Raw genomic sequence first — 22,295 nt, forward strand, 5'->3', positions numbered from 1 at the left:
CTGATACATCTACTGATGAATAAAGCCAATGAAATGAGCACATATAGAAGTGTAAGAAAATAATGTTAACATCATGGACTGTTATTTCTGCCTGTGTTTTTAATCTTCATGATCTCCAAGCTCCTTAATGCAGTCACCTACAGAGAAAACTCATTCACACACTATGCTATACTAGGCTGGAAGTGTGAAAATACTGTGCACCTAGCAACTAAATCAAGTCTCTGTGAAAACAATACTTGGGGCCCTTCAACTGATGAACTGTCCACTGAAGTATCAGTTATCAAAATGAGTTATTCTACATTTGTTTATGCATATGTGCCATGTTAGAGTAACAGGGTAGAGGTTCAATTCTAAGGGTTTCACATCAAACAATAAATGATCAAATAAAAAGAAATGGAGACAAATTACTAAATTATTGAGCAAAGCCATAACTAAAGAGAGGAACAGTAAGATAGTAGTAAAACTAAGGCACAGAACCAACAAATAATAGTGATTTAAGATAAGGTGACTATCTTTTCAGAAGTCTCCTTAGTGACTCCTGTCTTCACCCAAGCAACACAAGTGATCTGGCAGTTCGTACTTAGTGCTCTGAGGATAAGAAACCCCAAACACCACTTTATCCAGATCCCCACCTCCACAGGGGATTTCACCCATAAAGTCTCCATGACAGTAGGACAAAAGTCCATAGAGTTTTACTTTCCAGTGGTTAGCAATGCTTTTTTACATTGAAGTTTACTTTTAAGATTGCTCGTTCATTGTGGTTCCTTTCTGTAGGACCAAGAAACAAGTGCCAGGGAACGTTGATACACGGTTCAGATAGTTTATTCTACAGAAGTTAAAATTCACAAAGAGTGTTCAGACCAGCAAAGTGCTTTGAGTCGTGTGCAGCAGGAAAAACTCCGCCAGTTCAAGGTGTTTGAATTGAAGCATATTGTCTGATGAAGTCCTATGTGTGAGGACGAAAACGCATATTTGAAGTGTTGATGTTAAGAGCGTTAACACAGTACACTGCTGGTCTGAACACTCTTTGTGAATTTTAACTTCTGTGGAATAAACTATCTGAACCGTGTATCAACGTTCCCTGGCACTTGTTTCTTGGATTTGCAGTTTTTTGAAGTGCTACTACACTTTTTTCCTTTCTGTAGGAACCACAATGAATGATCATTCTAAAAACCAAAGTTTTAATGTAAGCAGCAGTAGTTAAGCACCTATAAGTGCTTGCAGAGTTCTAGTTTTTAATGCTTAGCAGCTGCTTCTTGCACTAAAACTGTTTTATATTGAGCGTTAATTGTGGAGCCTAAGGAAAACAATCACAGTGAACGATCTGCGATCATTCTAAAAAACAAAGATTAAAGTGAAGGAGCAGTTGCGAAATGCAGCTGAAAACCCTGCATGCCATTCATCTCAACCTGTTTTAGCAGCAAATCTTGACAGATAATGCGAGACAGATGGCAAGCATAATGAACGATGCAACTGAACCCCCCCCCCCATGCCATGCCTCTCAACCTGTTAGAGCAGCAACTCTTGAAACAGATAATGTGAGAGAAATGACAAACAGTAAGGATGGATTTTAAATATTGTTCTTATAAACTCAGCATGTTACTAGAACAACAGGATTTAGTGTTAGCTTGGGGCTTATGAATGATATGAAGTCTGAAACTCAAACAAAAAAAAAACTAAGGTAACAAAGCGCAATGCACGATCGTTTGGGAAAATAGTCATTTAACAAGTAGTTTGCACCTATAAGTGCTTTACAATTGTTCCTTATTTTAAAACTTTTTTTTTAATGATTATTGTTGTGCTTTCTACTGCGGTGGTGGTGCTGCGGTAGCGTTGTCGCCTCACAGTAAGACGTTGTCCTATTCGATTCTCAGCTAAAGCATCTTCTGTGTGGAGACATGCGTGAATGGGCGTACCTTCGTTGAAGGTTGTGCATCTGGGCTGGCAACTCGGTACGTAAAAATCTACTGCCAATCATTAGCGGACCAGAGTTCTGCTGTGGCGACCCCCTAACTGGGAAAAGCTGAAAGTTACAACATTGTTGTGCTTTCTACAAAAAATCTATAACAGCATAGTTACACTACAAAGATCTGGTCCAAATGAGACAGGAACAAAAGACAAATGGAAGCTGACACTGGGAGCTAAAACACGACAGGAATTGAAGAACTACAGGAAATTAAAAGAAAGATGACACTGTGGGTGGGAATGTGAGTGACATACCTGAAGTGGACGTTACCTTTCTAAGTTTTAGTTGGACCCGAATTTTAGCCACTGGGATTGTCCCTTTAAGGTGTCATTTGCATATATGCCGTGGACCTCTATTACAGAAAGTTTAAGGTATCACACAGTAAAAACTTTAGCTTGGCTAAGGTTTTTCTTGTAGTTTTTACTTATTGGTTTATCTGGGTCACTTTTTTACTATTTGGTTTGGATGTTAGTTGGGACAACTTGCAGATACCTTAATGGTTATGGACATCTGATGGATTTAAACACCCTGTGTTTTCAAAGTATAGCTTATACAGCTCAGATTACTGCAGCAGTAATCAATATGATGAATGTTACAAGTCATTCATTTAACTGCAAAGTTACTACTGGGTGAGTTATAATGCTTTGCTTTCCTGAATATTATTTTCAACCCCATTTATAAAATGTCATGCATATGTAATGCTGGTCATTGCTGTATGATACTTGCTCAAGTGAGACTGCATGTCAAAACATTTCTTTCATCAACACCAATCCTAAGTGTCATTAGAACTAGTAAATAGTCATCAGTTCTACAGTGCTGATGGTAAACTGGCAACAGTGCTAGCTTCACTGCCAGGATTTATCACGGTAGCAAATGCATGGCCTTACTTGTACATCTTCCCTGCAGTACCCACAGAGTATTATTTGATGCAATACTTTGTTTTACACATGTTGCAATTAGTTGCATATTTATATCAAAGTATGAATTTTATCCATGGAGTTTGCAATGTAATTATATACTTCAGGGTCATATACAATGTCCCCTAATGACAGTGTAGGTGACGGTCCTAGTGATCTTGAGCAAGTGCTGCCATGAGAGAATGATGTTGAGTTACTGTGATGCTGTGATCTACTGAATGTAGGGAAACATCCTGACACTGATATGACAGTGTTGTGGGACCGAAATTTCAACTGTGAGGTTCTATCAAATATTAAAAATGAACACACTGGGGAAAATTTTTTTCTGGCATTTGAGACATTAAAAATGAAAATAAACACAATATGGGAAAGATTTTTCTGGCAACTGAAAATAAACACAATGTAAGAAATATTTTTCTAGTAATGCACGATCACTTGTCCATTTACTTCAATAAAGTTTCCTTAGATTTGTTACTGCTGGTGTCATCCTTCCTCTGAGAAGAGGACACCAACTGCTTTTAGGGCTCATACCTACCAAAGAGGAATTTCTCTGGGAAATCTATTTTATTGTTTGGCTGTTTTTTTTTGTTTTTTTTTTTAATTTGTTAGGTTTTGCCACATATTGTGGAAGACTGATTACTCCTGCCTGCCTTCTTTTGTGTTATGTCATTTATACTAATTAATCCCCTGTCCACTTCCAGCTGTGTTTCCTATGTGAGTCTAGTAAGCCTTTACTAGTGTGCACATGGACGTGACCATGGAAGCTGTGTGTGTGATCATATCACGCATGAAGATAATCATGGCATCGTCCCTGGCCTCCACCTTTCCCATGAACTGATGAGATTTATCACATATGCTCTGCAGTACTCTAACCATCTGTACCTGACTCTCTGTGGTAGTGGCTTATGCCTGAGCAACGTCACTGCACATCTGCTTCTGGAGATCCATTGTTTCCCCAGCACTGACTGTATGATAAGCCTTTGCTTTGTTCTCCTTTTCACAGCCATCACGGTGAGTGCTGTTAACTCTGAAATGGCAGCATCTTTTTGAATGTGCGCTTCTTGTTTAAAAGGGACTGTTGCTGTGCTACTTGGTGCCCCCTGCTTTCTGGTTGCAATATTATGTCCTCATTCTGTTGGTTCTGTGAGCCTGTGTCATTGCTATGGAGTTATCTGCCTGCTGTGGGGGTCATGCCAGTATAGTTTTCAACTGTGTGCCACTATCTTCAGGCTGTGTCATGAATATGACACTTATGGCATCATTGTTGACAGCCATTGTGTTCTCAATAAATAGGGCACCTGGTGATAGAAAATATAATGGCTTATATGTACACAGCTATCCTGTGCAGTATATGAAAGCATGAAGTATTGCCATCATGTATTCACTAACCTTCCTGATTGACACACTATGGTAGCTGCAATGGTCTGAAAGCACTGGTGTCAACACCACCTATGATTGCACCTTTGGCATCATCATCTGCATCATAGTCAACACACCATATAGAAAGAAGGTACTCCTCACAGGTTCATAGGTATATACTAGGCTAATGACCACCTGGGCCTTTATAAGCCTAGTCATGGAACCAAACCCAGTTGTATCCCTATGTATCATGGGGGTTTATTAGGAAGGGGTATGTTATTTAGGAAGTTTCTAAAGGTTACGTGCTGGGGGGGTTGTTAGTTTGGGCATAGTTACTATCTGTCTCTGACTATCAGAAATGTGGATGTAAGACCCAGGGTGAACTTCCAATTTCCCATCTATTGGTCAAGGTTACACTTAAATAGGGTTATGGATGGACCCCTCTTCACATGAATGTTACAGAAGATGGGGATGCTTGAGACACATATCTGTCTTGCCAGCATATCCTATTTATGTCATAAGCAAAACTTAAACCCTTGGATTATTGGTCCTGATGCTGTTCATTTTGCAGATGTGCAAAAGGTCCATCAGAGCTGGATCCAAGGATGCCTCATATGCTAGTCATAAATAGTCTGTCAGCAACCAGCAGAAAACTGAGTATAGAGATAGGGTTTTAAGGAGATCTGTATAAGATTATATGTTTATACCCCTGGATTCTCCTGATAAGGAACCTTTGTGAGCATTCCAGCTGTTGCATTTGTCTGGTCAGGTACATGCTGAAGGGGGCATTACACTCAATGATGAGTCTGATAAGGGTCAAATAAAGTGACTCTATGACTTCTTTGGACCTGTATGCCATGTCCTTACTTATAGGTTGAGTTACACGGAATGCTTTTCTTAGTGCCTTGGCAACATATTGGGCAAAGGCTAGATTACTGTCTACATATGTTCCTAAATCCCTGACTATTGGCTCAACTCTTAGCAATCTTATCAATGGAATAATTATCCTGGGTGGCTGTTTTCCCAAAAGGCACTATAATGCATTTCTTGGCATTGAGTTTTAATCCATGACTGCACCTTGTCATTGTTAGGCCCTTTTTTAAGATGTTTGTGTCATGGGGGGAATCTATGGTAGCTCCCAGTTTGCAGTCATCTGCGAACTTGGTCAGCCAAAGGACCTTGACATTAGCCTTTACCTCCGAGAAGTAGATGCTAAATAGAAGTGGTCCCAGCATGATGCCTTGAAGTACCCCACTAGTGACCAGTCTTTCTTACTGGAAGTAGTCCTGACTTGCTAGTCCTGTCTGTGAGCCAGTGACAATCCAGTGAGTTATGTAGGGGTTTATGCCTAGTTCAATGAGTTTGTCAACTATACCCAAGTGGGGTATTATATCAAATGCCTTAACCACGTCCAGGTAAGAGGTATGCACTTTTTCCCTCATCCATTGCCTTGGTGACTTTCTCAAGGAAGTCCACCAGGTATAGTAAGCATGACATCCACTTGAAAAAGCCAAACTGGGTTAGGTCCAGTGTCTGAAGGTTGAATATGTCTTTGTTGATCATTTCCATGGCAATTCACTCTATGGCTTTCCATATTAAAGCAGTCAAACTAATGGGTCTGTAGTTTCTGGGATTCGCTGATAGCCCATCTTTGTGAAGTGGGATAACTGTTGTAGTCCTCCATTCCTCATGGTACAAAGCCTGTTTTAACACTATAGCTGAAAAGTGGCTCAAGTGGTCCTGATAGGTCATGCTTCAAGATATTTGGGAGGAATCCTGGGATATTGTTCAGGCCCACTGAGGCTTTGTTTATGGTTTATAAAGCACCACCAGGATGTGCTCCCCGCTAATAGTCGGGAGGTATGCTAGTAAGTATTTCATGGGGAGGAGGCAGGGGGCAAAGTTTGAGCTGAATTTTTCAACCAACAGAGTCGTTACATCACTGTGCTCAGTGAAGGTGGCAGCACTGACCACCAATTTGACGCATTACTCTCTGCTGCCTTTGAGGTCATGGATATAACTATAGAAGGCCATGTGGTTGTCTTTAGCCTGTGATATTATCTTGACCACATAAAATTAATCTTGTTGGACTTAATTAGTCCTCTTAGTTTCTTGTTTAGTTTAATCAGAGGACTGTTATCATTGTGGAAGTTGATGGTCCTGGTTTTAGCCAGGATATTTTTTTCTTTTTGTTATATACCCTATTAATGTTATGATTCCACCAATGTGGTTTGTTTTTAGGTTTTCTTTTGGACTTACTTCTAGTAGATATAGCAGCCTCTACACATCCATTTACATGGTTGTACAGGGTTTCTGTGAACAATTTTGCATAGGTTGCTGTGAGCTCAGGATTAGGTGGGGCATTGAATTTTGGCAATCTATTGCTTAATATTGTGCAGTTTTCTAACTGTTACAGGGGTTGTTGGGCTACTAAATTGATTTTTATTTCAAAGGAGACAGCTTTGTGCTCTGACCTCACCAATGAGGATGTGACACTGGGGGATTTGCAGCATTCTCCCATATTGGTGAGTACCAGGTCTGGTATGCTTGAACCTCTGGTGGGTGTGCACACTAACTGGTCAAGGGTATTTGTGTTAATACAGTCCAGGAAACACTGTGCCTGTGAGTTTGAGTATGTTTCCTAGTCTATAGAGTAGGTAGTTAAAGTCTTCCATGAATAGGGTATTTGGTTTAATGGTGAGTATGTCTGTGTATGAGATATGAGACTCTTAGGACATAGAGGGTGGCCTACAGCTTGTTAGGATATAGTATAGAACTTAATCTATGGTGATTTGCATGTGGATAAACTCCAGGGCATCACCCTGTTTAATCAACCTATAGTTATACTTGTCGCTAATGCAGATCAAGGCTCCACCTTTTGTGCCTGTCAGCACAGCTGATGGTCTAAATGTGTGGAAGACATTGAAACCTTGTACTACTGCTGGAATACTTTATGCAGATTAAAACCATATATCAGTAACGCCATAGATGGCTATAATCTCCAGAGTGAAGAGAGCTTGCAGGGTGTGGAATTTCTTGTTCAGACTCCTAGCATTGATCACTAGCATCTTTAGATTTCTTTGGGTTTTATTTGCTATATCAGTAGGTTTGTCAATTTGACATGGCCTACAAAAGACTTTAAGGGGTGGATAAAGTCTTAGCCAATATTCAGAAGCCTGGGGGCAGGTCTAGACCATCCTTTGCAAAGCAACATGATTTGTTAACCTTGTCTTCCCATGCTGACAAATATTGAATTGCCTCTGGAAAGACACTAGAAACTGAGCTAATTATTGAAGTCAGTCATCTTCTGTTAGTACTGTGACATAATTCTTAGTGAAGGTAAAAGGCTGTTCAATGCAAGACACATACCTGTCTGAGACACATATTGAAAGCGATCAATAATGTCTTTCTTTCTTCATATAGTCCAGGGAGGCACATCTCTGGTCATTAATGACCACATGGATAAAGTTAGAATGCAAGTGAATCTCACTATTTTATAAGTGTGAATCCATTTTGATAGACTTAAGATGACTTCAGCTTCTCATTGGATCTGCACTGAAGGATGTTGAACGCGGAAACATGCATGAGCTTAAAGCAGTTCCCAAGCACAGTAAACTGTGCTATACCTTTGGGACGCATATGTAATGTATTACTAATCAATAGGCTTCTACTCTGTTATATTATATAGGCATATGGTTTGGAGAAGGTGATATCATACCTCAAAGGGTGAGATTTACACCCTTTTAGCATCAGATTTATGAACTTCAGTTTTGTTCTAGGACTTCATAACGCTCAGGCTAAAGCCTCAAGTTGGTCAGATAAAGAGACCAAGTGCTTCCTCTACCTGCTGCAGGAGTCTTAGCTGCTGAAGTTGGAGCTAATACCTAACCTCTGCCAAAACCATAATACCTTTCTTTCCTACCTCCTCCAGCACAGCCTTATTGTTGTCTTCCTTCTCTGCATCACTTGTCTTCTCTCTTCCTCATTTCTAGCTTTCCTATCTCTCCCTTTCCAACCTTATAAGAACCAATTACGGTGTCCACATAAGGACACCCTTACATTCAGTAAATAACACCTTATAACTTTTTAAATTTGCTTCCAGACAGCTGTGCTAAGAGACACTTTCTTCATATGATCACACATGACATATATTAGCTTGTGCAGGCTTGTGCTTGCTTAAAAACATTGAAAATAACTAAATCTAATTATCTAGTCATCACTTTACACTTCATTAGCCCAGTTTATAATGGAGTTTATTTTAAACATATCAGTTAAAAGCAGTTTTATGATCATTCAGACAGTCAAACCTACTGTAACCATTTTTATACAGGCCTTCACTTTTTCATATTCAGAACCATATAGTAGCACTAAGAATATTTACATATAAATGCAGCAGCACTTTTCTCAGATAACTCTTGCACACATACAAACTGTCTATGAATACCACTATTGTTGTTATAACTACATAAAATATTCAGTGGAATAACTTGCATCAGGAAAGTTATTGCAGAATTTTCCAGTTTGTTTATTTAATGCTCAATATCTACTTTTTATTGGTGGAAAATGTTTGCCAATGTAGCTGTTCTTTCATGGAATAAAGTCTTCCTAAAACAAGGTCTTCACCAAAACAACTTCACTGGAAAAAATATTTTTCCCTAATGGCAGTAAAAATGTTAATGATTACGTTTTACATACAGCAATTAAAGCAATAATTATAGTGGCAGCAGAAATGTTTAAAGGTTATAACCAAGTAATAACCAACAGTGCAGGATTGTTGGTGGGAGCAATGTATTTCCAGTAAAAAAGAATGAATATCAAACCATGTTGGCATCCAAACTTCTGTCATTAAGAAAGGTGCAAGGGTTTCTGCTATATGCCTGTTGCTATCAAAACAGATAGCCCAGTTTATAATGGAGTTTATTTTAATTTCATTGTTCAAGTCTGAAATTTCTATCCATCAGTGTCATTCTACTAAATATATTTTATCTCTGCAACATGCAAAGGAAGATCTTCAAGGAAAGAAATTAACCTCTGGAGAAACGTTTTATTTCCACAAAAAACTCTGTTTTGGCAAATCCTGCCAGAAGAATGTAAAATTATTCAGTTTGCCAGAAATATGGCAACCTATCAGAAATTTGAGACTTGAGAAGAGAGCTAAAACTCTGAATAATTAAGTGGAATCCCTCAAGTGGAACAGCAAAATGCAAAACTGGCTGCTATACATTAAAAGCATTTTTACAGGGATCAACCTCCCGTACCTCTGAATGTGGAGGAATGTATCTCTTATCCCTGCTATTTAATGTACTAACACTGCTGTCGCTGTACACAGGAGAAGGGGAAATTCTCTGTGATATATCATTTTCAGACAGCATGTATTTTCCTTGATTACAACTAATTCCATTATCTAGCCTCAGAAATACAAAGGGAACCCCTAAGGCATTATAATATTTACAGTATTGACATATGTGCTATTTATACCAACTCTCATAGATTCTAATATTGCTGAAGTGACACATATGTTAAAACAGAGTGTGTGCATAGATTTTACAGGGCAAGCCATTTTCATCACACTCTGTCAATTTATGTTTCTGAAACTATTACATTTCTTTGATAGGGACATTTTATTCATTGCTGCAAAGACAATAGCAAGCAGTGTGATGATGGCATAGCTGCAAGACGTAGACCCCCGGATTCTCTATATCATGCATGGCATGCAAGATCGGTGCAGGAGCTCAAGCAGGCAATATGTCTGCCGTGCAATCCAGGAACAGCCTGCGTTACAGGGGCATGCACGAGCTCTCCTGCACTAATCCGACATGGACTAAACCCCTGTATGCAAATCACCCCATTTACAGGAGAGATCTATGCAAATGAGGTGATTTTGCAATCCAGGAAGCTTGCAACCAGCCGTGCAGGACTAGTGCTATCTGCAGAAATGTACTCGGTTAGTAACCGAGTACATTACTGCAAAATCCAAAATGGAGCTGTGACAGCTCCAAATAAAGGCTGCATATCATGTAGTAAGCATGCCAATGGCCAAGTATAAGGCCATTGGCATTGCAAACAGTAAAAAAAATACAAAAACAACTTTGATTTTTTTTTTTGCCGATCTGGTCTGTTTAAGCGGAGGGCAGCGGCAAGCAAATGGGATCGGGGGAAAAATAACAACATGAACCTAAATTAAGCATTCTAACTAAAATCAGTATTTTGCCATGCAAGTCAATGGTAGGCAAAAGACAACATGCCCAGTGAGTAGTGGTTGCTAAGGGGGGAGGCTGAGACATGTAACTATGCATTAGCAGGCAATCCTATGCAAATGAGGGGAATGATAGTGAATCCCAGTTTTCCCCAGCATGTGAGACAGGTCCCAACAGTGTAAGAGTAGGAATAGCTTGGTGCAGGCCTAGGGGTTAGGTGACATCATGGGGGGGGGGGGTGTCAGGCAAACTATAAGCAGATTAGAACCCTGTGGCTTGGATTTGTTCCTAGCTTAGCACAGCTAAGCCAGGGGGTGAGTCTAGATCTGCCTAGCACTCTTTACATTGCCTAAGCGGGCATGCATGCCACGCACCGGGTATTAAAGGAAGAAAAAAATAGTTAAACCAGGAAAAAGCAGCTCTGTGCACATTTAAGCACTCTGTTTGCGTGGCCCACCACCAGGCTTAAACATGAAGCCAATGGGAAGGGAAAACAGCAGTAAGAAGATAATCAAGGAGAACTAGCTTAGCTGGCAGGTGAAATGTATCAGAATCACCCAATTACACAGGCAGCAGACCAGCCCAGAACACTACTATAAACTATGCAAACACCTTCCCCTCTGGTTGTTCCCATACTCTAGACCACAGGTGTATTCAAGCGGAGACATTTTAACAAACAAACCTACAAAATGAGAAGTGGTGCAGCAGGCAACATAGAACAACATGTGCAAGAGGCTGAGGGTGGTGAGGATGTGAATGCTGCTGATCAACCCACAGTGAGGAAACAGAGAAGAGTGTACAGACCCAGGGTAACCTACCAGGGGCTACATGAGCTGGAGATAGTGGAGCTCTATAGGGTGGACAGAGACCTCCTACAGCAAATTATTGAGCTGTGCCGGCCAAACCTGACACACGAAACTGACCGAGGGGAACCCATCCCAGTGGATACCAAGGTATGTGTAGGCCTAGGAATACTAGCCACAGGTGTCTCCCAAAGCTCAACTGGGAATATCATGGGGATCTCACAGGCATCAGCATCCAAAGTATTCCACTAGCTCCTGGATGCCATGTCAGCACATGCCGGTGAGCACGTATATTTCCCCAACACCCATGAGGTGTTGGCCAGCAATATGCCTCTCTTTCACCAAATAGTAGAATACCCTGAGGTAGTGGGTGTTCTAGACTGCTCGCACATATGCATCAAAGCACCACCCAGTGATTAGGGTAGGGACTACATCAACCGCAGGGGCATCCCCTCCATCAACTGCCAGGTCATCTGTGATGCCCAGGGCATTATAATGAATGTATGTGCTGGCTGCCCTGGAAACTATCACGATTCCCACATATGGCATCTGATGCAGCTGTATCAGAGATTTGCCAATGGGGAAATCCCCTATGGTCACCTAGTGGGGGATGCTGGATATACACTGGAGCCATGGCTGATGACACCCATCAGAAACACACATACACCTGAACAAGAACACTATAATGAGGCACGCGCACAGACCAGACTTATAATAGAGTGTGTGTTTGGGATGCTCAGGTCACAGTTCCAGTGTCTGGACACATCTGGTGGAGCTTTGCAGTACTCACCAGCTACATGTACCCAAATTGTTATGGTATGTGCCAAGCTGCACAATATGATCCTGTGGAAACAGCTGCAGCAGGAACAGCACGGGGCAGGGCCACACAGCCCCCCACAATACCAAGGCCTACAGAGGTACAAAGTGACTCAGAGGAGGAACAACCTGACCCTGCCCCAGTAGGCAGATGGAGATATGCTCAGTATGCCGAGGCCGTGGCAAAGAAACAACGCATAGCACATACACTGACACAGTAGGGACCCAGGGAATGACACCTCTCTCTGACTCGCACATACAGTAGAAGGTATGCCAAATATGACACTACCTGTGCTCAACCATGTATAGGGAGTGTAGTATGTGCATCCGAGATAGGCAGCCCTCCAGCACCATCCGCAAGTCTGGCACACCTTCAAGGTAAGTCACTCAACCTACCACTTGCCAAATGGAGTAGAATGTGTCGTTACCTGTATCTATGGTGGGGAAGTGAGCATGCAAGGGAATTGGATGGCTGAATGTTATGGCAGCAGAAAGTAGACACCCACAGTGGCACCATGATATCTGTAACACATACTGGAGTCACCATAGTAGCCAGTACTACACAGGGTGACAAAACCCACTGCAGGAAATGTGCTAGGGGGCATGTGTGTCCATATGACTCACACATGCTGGTCAGGGTGGTTCACATACCCAACAACAGTCTCAGCCAGCAGGACAGGTGTAGACAAATCCAAACAGAGCCTATGCTATGGCCCCTGAATGATGGCTATGATTAACCTCCTCCCCAGGCCTACACAGACAGACGACAGTAGGTCAGGCAGGGGGATGTTAGTTCTGAAGGGTAGGAAGTCAGACACTAATATGTAGGGCAACCAAAGTTAAGATCTGTAGTACACTGGTATGCCTCTAGTCAGCATTATAGGTAAGAATACAGAATTAAATGGAGTACCTGACATACCAGTACAGTCATGGTGAATGTGTACAAGTGTCAGGTGTGCCCCCCTCCTACACAGTAATGTAATAACAGTCAGGTGTGCTCCCCCAATCCTGTGTAGAAATGCAGAAATAGACAGGTGTGTCCCCCATCCTATGTAGTAGTGTAATAACAGTCAGGTGCGCCCCCCCAAGCCTGTGTAGAAATGCAGAAATAGACAGGTGTGCCCCCATCCTAGGTAGTAATGTAATAACAGTCAGGTGTGCCATCCCCCCAAGCCTATGTAGAAATGTAGAAATTGTCAGGTGTGCCCCCCCATCCTACGTAGTAATGCAATAACAGTCAGGTGTGCCCCCCAAGCCTGTGCAGAAATGTAGAAATTGTCCGGTGTGCCCCCCCCAGTCCTATGTAGTACTGTAATAACAGTCAGGTGCCCCCCAATCCTGTGTAGAAATGTAGAAATAGTCAGGTGTGCCCCCCCTGTTATGTAGAAATGTAGTAACAGTCAGATGTGCCCCCCCCCAATCCTGTGTTGAAATGTAGAAATAGTCAGGTGAGCCCCCCCCCATCCTATGCAGAAATGTAGTAACAGTCAATGCCAAATGTTCTACTGCTACTCTGCAGAAACAGCATGCTACCTGTCGGTGTACAACACAAAAGTCAACACTGCAGTACAAACTACCTGAACTCGATCCACACATTAAATACAGATGGGCATACTGGGCATGCTCACACACTTGAACACATGAAGGCCATGTCTGCAAACACCAGTGGACCAGACATATCTGGCAGTTGCAGTTGTTAGTGCAGACACTCGTCAGTATGCACCACTCATGCCTTGCACACACAGTGGATAGGAATACAGACATATATGTAAGGATAACACACTATAATGAACCAAAATTAGATGCAAATTGATGTGTGGAAGAGGGTTACTGTGACAAGGAGTCATCCTGGTCTGTCCCACCCAGCACACAGCCAAAGGGCCCCAACCACATGAGGTTCAGATGTCACTCACTGCAGATACTAGCCACCAATATCTGTCAGCATAACAGACTATGTGGTGCATGTGCTAGCTGGGCAACATGTCTGTACAAGGAAGTAGTCATCTAGCAGCTGTATACACATGTCTGTGAAATATGACCTTGTATGTGCCTGCATGTGGCGTGTCAACCTCTAGATGAATGGGTTATGGCCATGCACACACACTGCCCTCCCCATAGCCCTACTATGACAAGCCTGCTGAGGTCATCCACTGTGAAATACACCTGTGGCACATCCCATAACTGTGTATTTCTGTAGTGTGATAAACTAGTCAGGTAGGAGTTAAAATTCCAGAGATGGCAACTGTGTGTGGGTGTGTGGGTATCTGTCTGTGTAGAGAGCAATACTTTTTAGGATAGTCACACTCCCTACAATTGAAATGCTCTACTTTGGTAAGGCTGCTCATGTCATCCACCTAGAAATACATCTCTGGGAAGGTTATATCACAGTAATCTCCATAGTGCATGCCATAACTGTGCACTGCTGTAGTGTGATAACATAGTTAGGTAAGAGTTCTCATCCCAACCTTGGCAACTGTGTGTGTGTGTGTGTGTGTGTGTGTGTGTGTGTGTGTGTGTGTGTGTGTGTGTGTGTGTGTGTGTGTGTGTGTGTGTGTGTGTGTGTGTGTGTGTGTGTGTGTGTGTGTGTGTCTGTGTGTGTGTCTGTGTAGAGATCAATACTTTTTAGGATAGTCACACAACCTACAATTGAAATGCTCTACTTTGGTAAGGCTGCTCATGTCATTCACCTAGAAATACATCTCTGGGAAGGATGTAGCCCAGTAGTCTCAGTAATGCATGCCATACCTGCATACTGCTTTAGTGTGTTATAGAACTCTGGTAGGGTTCTATTCCCAGCCATGGCAGCTCTGGATGTTATGTGTGTGTTTCAATCTCTGTGTAGGGAGCAGTGCATTTTTGGCTAGTCACACTCAGTACATTTCAAATGCCCTACTTTGGCAATCCTGCTGATGTCATTCACTGTGAAATACACCTTTGGGGAAGGAGTACTCCAGTAATCCCTGTGGTGCATCCTATAACAGCTTCATGTTGTAGTGTGATATAGAATTCTGTTAGGGGTTCTATACCCACACATGTTGGTTGTGGATGTTTTGTGCATGTTCCAATGTCTGTGTAAGGAGCAGTGCATTTTAACCTAGCCACACTTACTACAATTCAAATGCCCTACTTTGGCAATCCTGCTGTCATTCACTGTGAAATACACCTTTGGGGAAGGAGTTCTCCAGTAATCCCCATGGTGCATCCTATAACAGCTTCATGCTGTAATGTGATATAGACCTCTGTTAAGGGTTCTATACCCACACATGTCAGTTGTTGATGTTTTGTGTGTGTTTCAATGTCTGTGCAGTGAGCACTGCATTTTAGCCTAGCCACACTCACTACAATTTGAATGTCCTACTTTGGCAATCCTGCTGATGCCAGTCACTGTGAAATACACCTTTGGGGAAGGAATACTCCAGTAATCTCTATGGCGTATACTAAAACTGTGTAGTGCTGTAGTGTAATAAACTAGTTTGGTAGGAGTTCTAATCCCAGACATGATATGTGTGTGTGTGTGTGTGTGTGTGTGTGTGTGTGTGTGTGTGTGTGTGTGTGTGTGTGTGTGTGTGTGTGTGTGTGTGTGTGTGTGTGTGTGTGTATATCCTGTGTGAAGGTGGCTGTGAGTGTGTAACAACTGGGCCCAATGTGGAGTGGGTTTTGCAAATTTTTTATATGGTGGCCCTAGTATATATCACAATGTCCACCATACAGGGATAACAAATGTGAAATAGCCGGAAGGCTGGGGTGAAGATCCATACCCATACATGTGACATCAAGGCCAGGCAAACAAAGTTAGCAACCCTAGTATTAGCCAGACAACACTCTCAACCCATGCCTCATACACACACACACACACACTTGCCTAGGCAACAGCCACTATGTTGGTAGTGCACTGCATATTGCCCACTGATAGTAACTATGGAGTGATTGCAGTGGCCTACCGCGGTCATGGCATCCTGTCCCTCTGTCCAATAGGCACGTACATGCAGACAGTGCACCTTCCCCATGTTTCCCACTGGACACCTGCAACACCTGTGGTGCCATCAAATGTGACCCACAAAGGGCATACCATGCCTGAAAACATGCCCTTTATGGACAGATGCCACTGACACCAGGGAATGCTATTAGCATGCTATCAAAGTAGGTGCAGGGTAAACCTGCTGTCCATTACCAGTTCCTGCCACATGAGACCAGTACTGGCACATCTGATGATAATCTGTGTACACAACAAGGGCCAGACACCCTAGGTACAGTTCCACATGTCACTCTACATGCATGTGGGAGGTGTGCACATCACAGACACCATACATGTCATGGACTAAGGAACACATATATGGCAAGCAATGCACAGCATTGCCCGCACGCATTAGTCACCCAGGGGACTGGATGGTGAATGCAATACCCACCTGTATGGGCAAATCCAGAATCTAGACCCCTAAGCCACAATGCAGACCATTGTCATGTGGGCTGATGCCAAGGTGTACCCATCACTTAGCCTTGTATAGCCATCTGGCACAGTTCACCACTACACACCCGTGAACCAATCCACCCATATATATCAGTACTGGCACTGTGTGTGTGTGTGTGTGTGTGTGTGTGTGTGTGTGTGTGTGTGTGTTGTATGATGCGTATTTTCACATTCACACTCACTACAATCCCCATTGGCATACTGAAGCATGCTGTCTGATGTCAGACACCTCCCCATACTCTTTGCCCATATAACCGCTGTATGCCCCGTGTGGTGCATGTCATACCGGCACAGTAATGTGTTGTGGCAATCTCACTAGTGATGAGCTGTATCCCTGACCCTGCCAAGTGTGTCAATGTGTGTGCATCCCTTTGAGAGTGTGGCTGTGTTGACACTGGCACCTATTCATGTGGACAGGCACATGTACTTCACCTACCATATATCTGCCATATCCCTGCTGTAGATGTCACTCACCATCATATATATGTTCTGAGGGCTCCACAACAGTAACCTATGTGGCGCATCTAATAACTGCATAGGACTGTGATAGCACTACATAGTCAACAGGGGTTTGATACCCTGTGCTGGTAGGTGTGTGACACAAGCATGCTTAAGTTTTACTCTCATACCCCTCCCTGACTTGTCTTTGCCTCACTGGTGGATGTGGAGCCCTACACCTGCTTTGCTTAGGCAGCAGCATGTGTATTTTAAGTGATGCTCATGATCAGCTGATGGCCTCTGCACAAGTTGCAGCCCTTCCTTAGCTGATTGCATGTGGAACAGCTGTGGTAACATTCCCATAGCCAATTGCATGGAAACACACTTCAATATCTAGGAGCATCATGTTGGTGTTGGTACTCTTCATTCACTGTGAGCAGGAACCCGATCTGTTGTTTGGCAAACAGCATCTCATATGGATTGGGGATTTACCTCTGACAACATACACTGTGGAAACAGGCCAACACACAGGAGGGGGATGTGCCTGTCCTGACTACAGACTGTAAGTGCTGCTATACTGCATTCGGAGTAATGTTGGTTTAACAGGGTGTGTGTGGATATGGCTGCCCTACATGTATTAATACCTGCCATGTCCGTTCTATGTTTATGGGGACTCCCCATCCGTAGGGTCATCTGCAGACTAGGCAGTGTGTGGTGCCTTTGGTTTCATGTGTTAACCACAAAGCATGTATCTGTGAACTGCAGAAGGTAGTGTGAAGATTGCAGTCTGTAGATGGTGAAAGCTGTGACAGTTACTGACTTCATATCCCTCATAGGACATATGTTGTGACAAACCCTGTTACAACAGTAAATATATGAGGTTATCACAGCAACATATCAATATTGGCTCTGTGTATGTGCTTCCAGCCACAACTCTGTCAACCTTTGTACATATATCATGCATTAAGAGGTGCATATGTGCTGAACACCATAATTAGTGTCATCATATCTAATAACAAACCAGAGAGATATCAGACTGCTACACATGTTATGTACAGTAGGGGTTAAATTTGATGACATAACCTGGATGTTCTGTGGTTGTTTGTACAGTACTGAGGTCTGTGTACTTATGGTGAATGTCGACAGCGTGTGTATTGTTAATATGTACCTTGGCCTGTGTACACACTGTGGTAGATGTCATCGTTCTAGGTCCCATCCTATCTGATGTTACATGCTGCTCCAACGTATGTTACCATATTGGCTTACATGCTTTTAGGCCCATACACACACATGTCCCAGACCACAGACAGGCATCAGACCACAGTGTGTAGTAGCCCAATATATGTAAGGTTAGTGTGTGAGTGGCACATATGAGGATGGTGTTGAACAGATAGTCCATATACTGTAATATTATGCTAGTTTACAATATGTGGCTGTGGCTGTGTTCACATTGGTTGTAGTTATGCACTTTCACACAGGTGTATCTTACCCTGTGCTGTGACATGCCTGTAGAGCCTGCTATATATGCAAGTACATGTGCATTTCCCCATAGGAGATGTAGGCCAGTGTTGAACCAGTCTGCCTGTAGCCTGCACAGTGCTTTGTTATATGCCTAGCAGCTTAGTGTACTTACTCAGTGAGATGCCAGATGTACTGCTGCTGGGCCTGCCTTAATGGTCATGTATGTCAGACAGAGCAGTGGGATGCGATACAGATGTATGTCAATATCTAGTGGGTAGTATGTGGCCATGGCACATCTGTACCAGCATTACCATGTGTCAGGATAGATAAGGGTGTGTGAATACATAACCTATGAGGGCGAATGTATACTAGTCGTTATGTGTTATATCCATCTACATGGCTGTTAACATCCATATTGTCAGACTTGGTCCACATGTTCTGCACTAAGGGGTTCTGTGTATACCTCTGGACTGTACAGAGTGTGTCAGAATGTCCACATCTATTGGCCAATATCTCTGCTGTAGTCCACAGGAGCATTACTTGCTTGCAGCGGTACTGTACTATGATGCCCTTAGGATGTTTGTCAGTAGCCAATGGCGCACATTTGAAAAGCAGATGTGACCGCTCACACACACACCATGTCTGTGAAGACAATCCCTATTACAGTAGCAATAGCCTACTAATATATCTGCTATACATACCTGACATCCCCTCGCACTACGAAGTTGGGACTATAGGGGCTGAGGTATGGCTACACCCCATGTTCAAGACATATGATGAATATATATGTACATATGAGTATCCAGATATCTATATAGATAATTGCACATGTACATATCGACATATATAGATGGGTGTGTATATGTACATAGATATGCATATACACACCTGGATATATACATATACAGAGCATTATATGTCTACACATATACAGATAGTGATACATATGCACATATACATATAACACACTGCCATTCCTGCCAGCAGTCCACTGCTGTTGTATCCCCCACACATATGGTGGGGCTGGGGCCATATATGTGTGAGCTTCACCTATACAATACATATGTGTGCCCTTATGCACTCCAGAGGCCAGTGTATGTAACAGTGGTATATTGCCCTGTATTACTGAGTCTAGGCAGGAGAAGCACCATACATAACCTAGGCTGTTACCAAATGGCGGGGGGGGGGGTATCAGGGGTGAGCTGCCTTAAGGTACCTGGATGTACAGTACCATAAATTTCACCTGTCTTGACATTACTTACATAAAGTGGGTTACTGCAGGCCTACTGCCTCATGCCATACAGACTGCTCTGTTTGCCAGTGTGCCTGTGATGGTGTCAGTTATGCCTTGTTATGTAACAGTTACATCCCATTTGGTCCACTGAAATCTTTAACACCTAGTGATTGCGTACAGAATGTAGATAGAGGCTGCTGAACTATATACCTGCATCACTTACTGTTGATTGTGTGGTATCCTCTGGCCCAGTCTGTCTTTACTAATGTATGATTTGAAGGGCTTGGCCTGGACAGCAACAGTTGTAGACCTTTCCAGACTACTGTATTAGTATAACTGTTGCACATTTGCATTACTCTGTTTATATGGATATCATTGTCTGAACAGCTATATGATATGACATATAAATCTGTAATAGTGCACAAATAAAGGTTTTCCATTTCTGCAAACCTGTGTGTGGTGTTTTATCCTATGACCTCTCTGTGGGTATATGTTGCAGGCAACAAATGTCATTTGTTTGGGTGGCTCATCCAGAGTCCATATGTTATGGTGTTAACTGTTCGTACAAGACGTATATTGTTTGGGGCCTCTCAACCCCATTAACGGTGCATGTGGACATACATGGATGTATATGATTTAGTTAATCTGCCATTGATATCTACACATGTATGTCCATATATACCTATATGGATATATATATATATATATATATATATATATATATGGTTCTACCTGACTTCGTCGACAGCGCAGAAGACCGACAACGGAATCCGGAGCTCCAGAAGATCGACATCGAAGAAGACCGACGCGAATCGCGAGTGGCAGAACATCGACAATGCAGAAGACCGACACGACGGATGACAACACCAACGCCGAGGATGCCGACATGGGGAAAGGCTGTGTGAGTATGCGGTAGTGACGGACGTTAGGGTGCGAGGCAGGTAAGTGTGGAGATTGACGGTCTGTGGGGATAGGGGTGGGTTAAGTGAGTTAGGGTTAGGGAGTGATAGGGGTGGGTTAAGTGAGTTAGGGTTAGGAGCGATAGGGGTGGGTTAAGTGAGTTAGGGTTAGGAGGCGATAGGGGTGGGTTAAGTGAGTTAGGGTTAGGAGCGATAGGGGTGGGTTAAGTGAGTTAGGTTAGGAGCCGATAGGGGCGGGTTAAGTGAGTTAGGGTTAGGAGCGGTAGGTAAGTGTGCGATAGTGACGGACCTTAGGGTTAGGGTAAGGTTTAGTGTGGGCTTGTAAGGATTTTGGTGTGCTTGTGTTGTGTGTGTGGTTTGTGGAATGGGGATGTGTTTTGTTTTTAATTGTTATTGTGGTGTGTGCAGTGTATGGGGTTTCGTGTTTGTGTACCGTCGGTTATTTCGTTGTCGGTTATGTGTGGTTTCGTGTTTATGGACTGTCGAATATGTGGTGTCGGTGATGTGGTTGTCGGTGTTGTGTGGTTTCGACTATGTCAGGTAGAACCATATATATATATATATATATATATATATATAGATATATGTGCTTACATATATATAACTATGTCCGTATATACCTACATAGATATATATCTGCTTAGATATATGTAACTTGCTGTGTATATGTAGAAATATAGGTGTAAGCTTATATATGCATTGATGTAGGCATTCACATGAATATATGTTCATATATATTTATATATGTGTGTGTATATATATATATATATATATATATATATATATATATATGCATATATACATATATAGATATGTTGTATCTGTTTAGATATTAATATATTTACACACACACATACATCTACATGTTGGAATACATTCTCTATACTGTTGTATGACTGGGCTGGATGATATGTTTTTGAAAACATCAGGGTTATGTATATCTGGCATGGCTTAGTGGTAAATTAGTTTGTCTATGGTGTGCAAGGTCTTGGGTTCAAGCCTTGCAGAGGCTGTTTATTTTATTTTGTTGCTCTGCAGAACACGGGCTGTTGGATACAGAGTGATTAAAGCACTTTAAAGCAGTTGTAAGCAGGTTTGCGTGTGTTTGTGTAGAGGTAAGCACTGCTAACTTCCAGTTACAGTTTCTTATACTCAGTTAGCTTCTAAATTGCTGCTTAAAAGTGCTTACTCCCTCTTACCCCCGCGCTAATTTCTTTAAAAGAAAAGAAAAAAAGGGTTGACAGGAAAGTGGTGAAAAGGGGGCTCAAAGAGGGGGAGACAGTAGGGAAAATAGCTAGGGATGTGCAGGAATGGTGTAGGGAAGATCCATAGCTGCCCATTTCTTCTACAGCAAAAGCTGTGCATATACACTGAATTTGGAGGTAGATTTGGACACTCAAACCAATGGGAGAGGGGTGAGGACAACAATAACAAGCTGTAATGCCAATTAGATTGGATTACATGTGTCCAGTGGAAACGTGTGAAATGGACAGCTATGTATGGGGCGAGATTTTTTTGTGGGAACAGATTGCCCTTTTTTCTTTTTTTCAGGTGAGAGTGGGATGTTGGGGACGGGTAGTAGGTACATTTGGGGGGATAGTTTGGGTAGGTCTACAGACAAGACAAACAAGACACATACAGGGGTGGTATATAACACATGTGGGGGGTAAACACCTTGATGGGGATGGGTGTTGGGATATTGGAAGCCCACAAGCC

This window comes from Protopterus annectens, chromosome 7.part0 (assembly GCF_019279795.1).
Source record: "Protopterus annectens isolate FY-2018-M chromosome 7.part0, PAN1.0, whole genome shotgun sequence".
NCBI lineage: Eukaryota > Metazoa > Chordata > Ceratodontiformes > Protopteridae > Protopterus > Protopterus annectens.